The sequence below is a fragment of the Scylla paramamosain genome, chromosome 34 (assembly GCF_035594125.1).
Source record: "Scylla paramamosain isolate STU-SP2022 chromosome 34, ASM3559412v1, whole genome shotgun sequence".
Taxonomy (NCBI): Eukaryota; Metazoa; Arthropoda; class Malacostraca; order Decapoda; family Portunidae; genus Scylla; species Scylla paramamosain.
Window position 1 is genome coordinate 16,655,220 of NC_087184.1, and position 10,896 is coordinate 16,666,115.

The 10,896-nt window shown below is 40.3% G+C and overlaps 1 protein-coding gene across 8 annotated transcripts in view; it reads right to left on the bottom strand.

The window, feature by feature from the left end:
- Window positions 1-10,896, bottom strand: part of LOC135090291 (high affinity copper uptake protein 1-like) — a 32,759-nt gene that overhangs the window by 17,856 nt on the left and 4,007 nt on the right. Inside the window, exon 1 of one of the 8 annotated variants that reach the window (XM_063986937.1) lies at window positions 9,967-10,077. The exons of 3 other annotated variants lie outside the window; for them this stretch is intronic. The gene's annotated coding sequence lies outside the window, so the exon portion shown is untranslated. Of the gene's footprint in view, window positions 1-2,376; window positions 2,515-7,200; window positions 7,360-9,966; window positions 10,078-10,896 lie in introns of those variants that run through there. 4 more of the 8 variants (XM_063986942.1, XM_063986934.1, XM_063986941.1 and 1 more) reach the window with 4 other exon arrangements.

Below are 10,896 nucleotides of genomic sequence, written 5' to 3' on the forward strand. Positions count from 1 at the left end.
CACCACCACACTCCCCCTAACAACAAGGCCACAATAACACTCACTGACACGTATGGCTTCCATTTAACCAACCTCAACACCGCAAGTCTACATAACAACAAGATTAAGACAAAATAACAATAAAACTAACATTTTCTTTCCTTTTATCATCATATAACCTGCACGATTCGAACCTCTCTCTCTCTCTCTCTCTCTCTCTCTCTCTCTCTCTCTCTCTCTCTCTCTCTCTCTCTCTCTCTCTCTCTCTGTGATTATATATATGTATTAATTTCTCCTACTCTTTCTCCGTCCTCATTCTCCTCACTCCCCTCCCCATACCATCACCCCAACCCTCTATCACCCTCACCCATTGCACAGCTGGCTCAGTAATGGGTGAGTACGTGTGACATATCCCATTCCCCCATTACTGCCTCACCCATTACGACTTATCCCTCACCTGACATTATTTACCCATCATGCCTTACCCATAAATCCACTATCAATCCCTACGACTTTTTTTTCTCTATTTCTCATAATTCTTTTACATTAATACTTCCCTAACATTCACTGTATACGCTGAAATCTCTTCTCTCTTCTTCCTAACTACACTTTTCACAGTCATCACAGCTTTCCCTTCTTCTACACATCTTCACTACTACGCTACCATCTCTTTTTTTCGCATACTATCTTCACCTACACATCTACACTACTGTATTAAGCCTTTTTCATCTTATATCTCTCATAAACCATCTCCTTTCCCTCGCTTTAGCCTTCACACACATCATAACCTCTCCTACACATCTACGCTAACCACCTTTCATCTTCTGCCTGTCACTTTCAACCTCTTTTCTTGTCATAATTCTCATGGTTTCTATCATAACCGTCTGGCATTTCACATCTTCCCCTCCTCCTCCTCGCTCCTCCTACTCTTGCTTCTGCCCCTCCTCCTCCTCCTCCTCCTCCTCCTCCTCCTCCTCCTCCTCCTCCTACTCCTCCTCCTCCTCCTCCTCCTCCTGTCATTTCTATATCAAACATCTGTCATCACCACCTGTTCTCTCGTGTCTCGTTCTCATCAGCATCACCACCACCACCTCTCCGTCTATTCTCACACACACCCTAGCAAAAGTTCACTATCCTACACTCACCCTATACAAAACTAAAACTTCATCTATTCCAAGTCACCCTAGCCAAAGTTCGTCTATTCCAGCTCACCCAACCAAGAGCAACCCAACCACCTCTCCCTCACATTTGCACCTGATAACCGCCACCCTTCTTAGCATTCATCTCACGCTCACCTCCTCTCCTCCTCTCACCTCCCATGCGTCATATCACACTAATGACGCCACACCTGCACCACTTGTCTCACTTAACACCTGCCGTACACCTGTCGCGCCTCACAAATACGACCAGCTCAGGTATATACTCATATTTCACGAAGCGGCCCATCAAGACCAGGTGCAATTAGTACCGTGGCGCACACTTGTGAATGTTTACCTTGCGGGGGAGTGAAAGAAAATACTAAATAAGCACGGATGGACACACAAACACGCACAAACAAACACATATATGCCGCCGCCGCCTCCTCCTCCTCCTCTTTAGTCCGCTGTGTGTAAGCAATAAAACGAATTATGCCAGTTATTCTTAATTGTCTCCTTAAACTATTGCACTTATTAAGGTTATTATGATCTGTCTCTTTCTTTTTTTTTATGTACACAAGTGCGTGGTTCACTTATTGCCTCTCTGGTTTAAGTGCATATAGATCTATTTTCTTTTTTTTATAACCGGAGCTACAAAAAAGCAAAGATACATGGTGAAAAATGGTTAAACTTGAATATTTCCGAAACAGAGTAAATATTATGGGAGAAATATCATTAAATTTCCAAACTAAACAGTGAGAATAAAAGTTAATGCGATAAAATCATTTTTAAAAATCTGCTTTTATCAAATTAAACAACAACAAAAGCAGTACATAATACATTAAGGCCTGATATAAAAAGTATAATAACAACAAATCACAAAGAAAATAATGTCATATAAATAAATAAATTACGAGTACTTAGCATTTCACGAACTAAGAACCAATAAGCGAATAAATAAATAAATAAATAAATAAATAAATAAATAAATAAATAAATAACCTAACAAATTACTTACCACTTACTTAACTAACTACAAACCAACAGATAAACATACAAATTAAATAAACAAATAAACATATAACCCCTTCATTTAACCAACTAGCAAGCAAACTCCGCACAAGACCAACCTCCTTCAGTACTTTAGACTCAAGATAAGATAGAGAATTTTAAGTGAAATACTCAGCAGGTAACGGTAACTAGATGCAAAGGGTGAAGTACAGGTGAGTACAGACTAACACCTGCTTAACTTATTCATTACCTGGGGTTGTGAGTTATTCAGCGTACGGCCAGGTAAGCAGATGGATGGATTAGATGGATAGATGGATAGATAGATGATTAGTTAAACTGATACATATACGCAGAAGGAGAGATTTTAAAGGTATGGACAGGTAAGTAGATTAATTGATAGTTTGATAGATGGATGGACGGTTCAGTAGTGTGATAGATGGACAAGTAGATGGTGGTAGATGGTTGGATACACACGACTGAGATATAGATGCTTTTTAGTACCAAATGTGTGGGTAGATAAGTAAATTATTTGGATGGATTCTAAGATCGGTAAATAAACGGATGGATAGCTTAGACGGACATACATACATACATACATACATACATAAATACATACATACAGATAGACAGACAAAATGGAAAGAAAAAAAAGAAATAGATATGTATATATGCACGTACAGAAAGAGATAAAAATAGCCATAATTATTTTTCTTCCACCTTCCCCCTCCTCCCACCACTTAACTACCTCCCCCCCATTCCACTACTAAAAATAAATAAGATATCCAAGGAGATATTGATGTATACACACACACACACACACACACACACACACAAATATATAGCTAGTGATAATCAGTAATGGCTATCCGTTCTGAGAGAGAGAGAGAGAGAGAGAGAGAGAGAGAGAGAGAGGAGAGAGAGAGAGAAGAGAGAGAGAGAGAGAGAGAGAGAGAGAGAGAGAGAGAGAGAGAGAGTCACGTAAACTCACTCGCTCATTTAAAACAACCTAATTCACACCCAACTTCAAAACCCTACACACACACACACACACACACACATAATGCTAGTGAAAAACACACACGTACACACACCACCACCAATTGATGTGTGGGCGAATTGGCACGTGGGTTAAATGACCTGAAATGATCTGATAAGGTTGTGGTGCTTAAGTCACGTTAATGAGGGGGCGTGTGTGGCCAAAATATCCCTTTTATACCACACTCAAAACACCCATAAAGCTCACCCAAAGACACCCATAAAGCTCACTCAAACACACCCAAACACACCCAAACACCCCGAAACACACTCAAAACATCATTAAATACAACAAAACTCACCCAGACACAACCAAGACATTCAAAACTCGCCCACTACTCACTAAATATAACAAAATTCATCTAATACACACCTAAAACAACGCTTAAAACATCCAAAATAACACTCGAAATACCCCCACAACACACGAATATATCCATAAAACTCACCCAAACACACTCTTTAAAACATCCAAAAACACACTCGAAACACCCCATATCAACTCAAAATACACGAAAAATTCAGCCAAACACACCCAAATCACGCTAAAAACATCCAAAACACCCTGATACACTCACAAAACTCACTCAACACAAACAAAACACGCGTTTCTCCTGTTACTAATGTAGAAATGTTGTTAATGTGTCACTAGAACCGTAAGAACACCCTTGAAAACCTGTCACTTCGACTAGAACCCTTTAAAAGTGTGTTTTTCCTGTTATTAATGTAGAAATGTTGTTAATCTATCACTAGAATCGTAAAAACACCCTTCAAAACCTTCAAATTTCCCTTTAATCCATAAAGCGCTGGAGACAACGGCAGATCCTACATAGCCTAACATTTCTCCAAATATTACAGGATGGAGGGCTTAGGATACCACACGGAGGAGGGTGAAGGATCCTTGGGGATGCCTTAAGGAGGGACAGTGAAGAAGGGAGGCCTGGAGGTGAAGGAAATGCAGAAAATTCCTTTAATATCGAACGCTTCTCTCCTCAGACCATCCTTCACGGAATATTTAGACCGGAGATTCAAGATGCGTGGTAAGAATCCGTTTTTCTTTCTTTTTTATTGTTTTAAGGCATTTTTAAGTGTTTTTAGGTGTTTTAAAGTTGTTTTCTCGTCATTATAAATATTTTAGGTTTGTAGGAAGAGGGAGAAAGCTTAAATATAAAACTAAGACCCGAAAAAAAGCTTAAATTAAGATATTTTAAAATGAGGCTCCTGTTTATTAGGCTGTTTTAAGTATTTTAAGTCACCGGAAGAGAGGAAGCTTAAATATAATGGTAAGATAAGTTAAACAGGAACGCAAAAACACTTTAAATATCATAAACGACTCTTTGAACCAGTAAAATCTTCACTAAAACCTCAAATAAGAAAGCCAAAAATCGGGTGATATGTGGACGAACTGACTTCTATATGGGGCCGAAAAATCTTGAGGGCGAATTGACTTGTGGGCGAATTGACATGTGTGGTGAAATGACCGTAAACCCCAAGACCTACACGCACACGCCAGCCATTTAAAGGGACATGTTCGGCTTTTAAAGGGACAAAGAGAGCAAAACATGAATGGAACACGTGTTTGTATTCAATATTATGGGATATTAACAGCTGGTTGGAGAGAGAGAGAGAGAGAGAGAGAGAGAGAGAGAGAGAGAGAGAGAGAGAGAGAGAGAGAGAGAGAGAGAGAGAGAGAGAGAGAGAGAGAGAGGTAAATGTGAATAAATAGCGGTGGTGAGAGAGCGAAAGGTTTCTGAGTAATAAACGTTTCTAATGATGATGATGCTGATGATGATGATGATGATGATGATGATGATGATGATGATGATGATGGTGGTGATGATGATGATGATGACTTTTTGGTGTTCAAGGTGAAATGAGTCAGTGAATGAAAATCACCCACTTCCTGTCCTACTGAATCTCTCTCTCCTCTCTCTCTCTCTCTCTCTCTCTCTCTCTCTCTCTCTCTCTCTCTCTCTCTCTCTCTCTCTCTCTCTCTCGTAATCTAAGGAACTAAACTAAAAAAGAAGACAAAACACAAAAGAAGAAATGAAAAAGGAATAAAGGAGCGTAGAAGGAAGGAAGGAATGAAAGGAAAAGGAAGGAAGGAAGGAAAAGGAAGGAAAAGGAAGAAAGCAAGAAAGTAAGAAAGGAAGGAAAAGGAAGAAAGGATGGAAGCAGTGTGTGTGTGTGTGTGTGTGTGTGTGTGTGTGTGTGTGTGTGTGTGTGTGTGTGTGTGTGTGTGTGTGTGTGTGTGTGTAAGCGTAGTTTCCAAAATGATAGCTCTCTCTCTCTCTCTCTCTCTCTCTCTCTCTCTCTCTCTCTCTCTCTCTCTCTCTCTCTCTCTCTCTCTCTCTCTCTCTCTCTCTCTCTCTCTCTCTCTGCACCAGGATCTGTCCCAGGCACGTGCACACTCACTCTCACACAAAAGATACAATGAAAACTCAAAGGAACCATAATAATAATAGTGCCAGATTTTCTCCTAGGACTCTCCCAGACGCCTCTCCCTCACCGCACCCTCACCACACTGCACCTTCACTCTCCTTCACCACTCTCTCTTATCCACACTCACTCACACTCCATCACACACTTCCTCAGGTACTCTTTCATCGCATTCTCCGTCTCTCTCTCTCTCTCTCTCTCTCTCTCTCTCTCTCTCTCTCTCTCTCTCTCTCTCTCTCTCTCTCACCCCAACGTCAAATTTTCGTTATTCATTTTATAAAGAGCCGGTAATTGAATGTTATCTGATTTCGGTATTAATATCTAATTTAGTGTAATGGTCTTCAGTTTTATCTCAATGTATGTTTATTTATTTTTTTTTTATCCTGTATATGTTACTGGGTGTTTTTCGATGTTGTGGTGTTTCTCTCTCTCTCTCTCTCTCTCTCTCTCTCTCTCTCTCTCTCTCTCTCTCTCTCTCTCTCTCTCTCTCTCTCTCTCTCTCTTTCTTATTTTTTCCTCCGTTTATTTTGTTCGTATATTTTCTTTACTTTTTCCTACATTTTTTTTTCATATATTTTAACATACTTTTTTTTGTGTGTTAATTAATGTAATGTAAATATCAATAACAATTTTTTTCTATGTAATTAACAGCTAGAATAACTATCATCATCACTATTATTATTATTATTATTATTATTATTATTATTATTATCATTAATGGCATCAGATTACTACTACCATCGATTAAACAGCACCCAGTAATGAAAAGTTCTTGTATCGATTTCATATAATTTTTTTCTCTCGTTTAAATAACAGATCATTTATATAATATACCTTAATTATACGTAACATATGGTTCTTCATTGATCTCTCTCTCTCTCTCTCTCTCTCTCTCTCTCTCTCTCTCTCTCTCTCTCTCTCTCTCTCTCTCTTCCTGTATGAGCTAAGAGGCATTAAATCATCTGAACTATTTATATAACTGTAACAATGATTAGCATATTATGTTCTCTATCGATCTTCTCTTAAATTATCTCTATTATTAACAGCATCCATTATTTACAGTTAGCATATCAATCTTATAACCTTTCTATCTTTATCTTTCTCTTTTTTTTATTTTCTTCATTCTTTCCTTCAATTCTATTTAGCATATGTTACCTGTCAGTCTTATTAATCTCTCTCTCTCTCTCTCTCTCTCTCTCTCTCTCTCTCTCTCTCTCTCTCTCTCTCTCCTTTTATCTTCCTCTCTTGAAACTTTCCTATCTTCTTTCCTCCTTTCTCTCTCTCTCTCTCTCTCTCTCTCTCTCTCTCTCTCTCTCTCTCTCTCTCTCTCTCTCTCTCTCTCTCTCTCTCTTGATCGATCTAGCAGTGGTGAAAGAAGTCGATGTTCTGCTTCTCTTTCTCACTCTCCCTCTCTCTTTTCGCTTTCCCTTTCATGAGGAAACTATACAAATACACTAACTTAAATAAATAAACTGTGTACAAGACTGCAGACTCGATTTTTGTATAGACGCGTAGTTAAACAGACACTGCTACACACACACGCATATGTACACAAACTAACACACGTACACAAGGGCAACAAGTGTCTGTGCTCACTCACCAAGGTACGAAATAAGCGTAACGTTACTACCACCAGCAGGAGACACACTGACAGGCACCGTGCCACACACCCCTTAATATCAGATTCCACACCGACCTGGGAACCGCCCACTCTTATGACGTTAGCCAATCCCAGTATCCTGATTGGTCCCCTCGCATCTCCTTCTCGTGACGTCACCCCATCCTAGAGTTTTCATTGGTGTTTTCCCTCATCTCCCACGCGAGTCACGGATGCTCTTTCCCTCATGGACTTGATGAAGTTTTCTCTCATCCTGACTCGAAAAGACGGTGAAAATTTGTGCCTGGTATGTCAATTATTTGCCGACATCTTCATCTCTATTGTCAGTGAGGGGAAGGGTGGAAATGCCTTGAGGAATGTGGTAAAATTCTCCATATACTGAGGGGAATGAAGGAAGGAGGGAGAATGGACTGGGTGACGCGAATACGAAATGGGTTTATGAATGAGTATGTTGGGATGAGGGGAAAGATGGGATGTGGAGGGGAATGAGAGGAAGAGGGAGTGAGGAAGGGCTAAGAGGGGAAGATGAGGGGAATGAGATGAAGGAAGAGGGGATGAGTGAGGGAAATGAGATGAGTTATTATACTAGATATGTTTAACAACTGTGGGAAGGTGGTGGTAGTAGTAGTAGTAGTAGTAGTAGTAGTAGTAGTAGTAGTAGTAGTAGTAGTAGTAGTAGTAGTAGTAGTAGTAGTAGTAGTAGTAGTAGTAACCACTGATTCCAAACCATTTATCCTACACCCACATACGTACTAAACTATTTAAACATACTTTTTTACAATTATCACCGTAATCTTATCAGTAGTGGCCATAAAAATGCTAAAAATACACCACTGCATTGTCACTACTGTCATTTCATAGGTTTGTCAATAATACAAGGAATAACGCAACAAAGAACGTGACAAACCCCTCTCGTGAATACCAAGCCTCATACTCTGAAACTCTTCCGCGCCCTGCTTTCAAAAGGCTCCAGTTGAAGTTGCACGGGTTTTAAAGGTGATTTTATGGTTCTAGTGATAGATTAGCTAGGTTTTTTATATATTTAAAAGGGGGAACACCCGTGAAAACCCGGCTGTTCATCTCTGTGGCCTTTGAAAATAGTCGTGGTGAGGTTACACAGGTTTTTAAGGGTTTTTACGGTTTTAGTGACAGATTAATAAAATTTATATGTTGATAACAGGAGAAACACTCGTAAGAACAAGGCTAACTATCCCTGTGGCCTTTGAAAGTAATCGCGGTGAAGTTACACAGGTTTTCAAGAATGTTTTTATGGTAATAGTGACAGAATAATAAGATTTTTACATGATAAACAAGAGAAAACACCCTTGAGAACCTAGCTGATCATCTCTGGCATTAGAGAGAGAGAGAGAGAGAGAGAGAGAGAGAGAGAGAGAGAGAGAGAGAGAGAGAGAGAGAGAGAGAGGGCAAACCGTTTCGGAATACGGTCATAATCTTACGGCAATGCATTTAAAGAGTGATGAAGTAGCTTACACAATTCCTCAAGTACAGTGTTATCGAAGTGTACGTGCCCTGATAACGTTAATACTGACGGACGGTACGTGGCAAGGACAAAAAAATAGCCCAGGTTTCTGAAGGACGTATGTATACATTGATCTATGTATTACAATCTGCTTTTTCTCGTTTCTTTTATCCTTAATGTTGTTTTTTCTTCTCATTTTATACAGTTTTCTTATTTGGACACTTATTTCGTATATTGGTACTTATTTTTCTTTCCTAAGTTATCTACGTTGCGATGAATGTTAGTTCCTATACTATATACTAATCTTAAATGAGCTGCGTCAGTTTTTCTATAAGTTAACTTCCCACACAGACACAGATCACTCTTCATAATAAAAGGTAATGCCATGTCTGGGAATATTAACAGCATATAAATAAAAATATATCTAACAAACTATAAAATAACTTGCCTTTCAAATACAGACAGATACTCAACAACATTCACCGACAGAATAATAATAACGAGCAACGATATCAAGGTTAGGAAGGCAGACACGATGCTCATTTGTCAATACGGGAAGAATAATTACGCACACTCATATCAAGCTAACAATATAACCAATCAGTAGCAAACACGAATCTCATAAATTTCACAGGACTCATTGAATTTCTACGAGTTACAGCACGTTTGAGAGAGAGAGAGAGAGAGAGAGAGAGAGAGAGAGAGAGAGAGAGAGAGAGAGAGAGAGAGAGAGAGAGAGAGAGAGAGAGAGAGAGAGAGAGAGTCTGTAAGATATCAAGAGACGACTGTAATAACTGTCTCTATGTGTGTTGTGGGTGCATGTACCTGAGATATTTGGAGCACTGTTGTGAGATAGGCAGGTGGGAGGATGGGAGGGGAGGGAAGGGAAGAGGAGAGGAGGAGGAAGAGGAGGGGAGAGAGGTAGATGACACCAAAGGTACAGGGACACAGAGAGTCAAGGTCAACACACACACACACACACACACACACACACACACACACACACACAATGCCATCAAATTACAAAACATTACAATCTTTGACCTAATCTAAAAATACAAAAAAGAAAAAAATACAAGAGCTTAGATTAGTGAGACACGGAAACCTAACGAAGTAATGACAGCAAGGCGAAGTGAAGGAAGGTATGAGTGAAGTGAGGGAGGTCTGAGTGAAGTGAAAGAGGCGGGCGTGAAGCGAGAGTGGTGTGTGCGTGCGTGCTGGTCCCTACGTCCGCCAGCCAGCCCGCCCTCGACCCTCGGCCCCCTTGCCTCCTCAGTGCGTGAACCGCCAACCCGTCGCGCCGCTACCCGCCGCTGTGGTCGCACCGGGAATCAATCTGAGTGCTGATAGTGCTTCTTCAACTATTATGAGCCTGATATCTGTTGCTCACGGCACTATTCCTGCACTAACAAGAGTAATCAATAAAAACAAATTAATTATAACTCTGACAAGCATTTTTCTCATTATTGTTTACTTGTGGGTCGGTTACGAGAAGTGTGCATTTCAGTAGCGGTAAATGGACATTTTAGCGATAGTTTCCCTACGCGACCCGCTGCACACGGCCCCCAGCAGTGTCATCAGGACCTAGACCGCCGTTAACTTCACCCAAGCGCGCTCAGTGTTTCGCCACCCGTGTGCAGAAGGCCACCGCTATCTCCCATGACAACAGTGGCGGCCGTGACTCGATAGCACTGGGCCATGTTAGGTCCCCACACAGCGCATCCCCACACCTTCCCTTTCCCCGTGTCTCCGCCTGAAATTACGCCTTACCTTACCAACCAGTTATGTTATCTTCTGACAATGGTACTGGTATCAAACTTTTTCTTTCACCCTCCATCCACCTTTACTACATAAGACTAACATACACGCAATTTTTCCCGAAACAATGCCATCTTTATCAGACTTTTTCCCTTTATACTTTTAGGTTTTATAAGGCCTTCCAGTGAGATTTATGTCGACAGAAGTATTGCTGTTACTGGGATCTTAAACAGAATTACTAATATCCCAAGCAAAAAAAAAAAAACAAGACAGCTTAACACGTTCATCAGCCATTATTTTCATTACTCCATTTCCTCAGCTGTATTGATTTATATCAGTGTTGATGAGTGCTCTACCCTAATGTAATCAATACTGGCCCCATCAATATTTTATGAGGCATTTCTGTTGTTGTGTCTGCACTGCCAAGGCTGATAAACCCT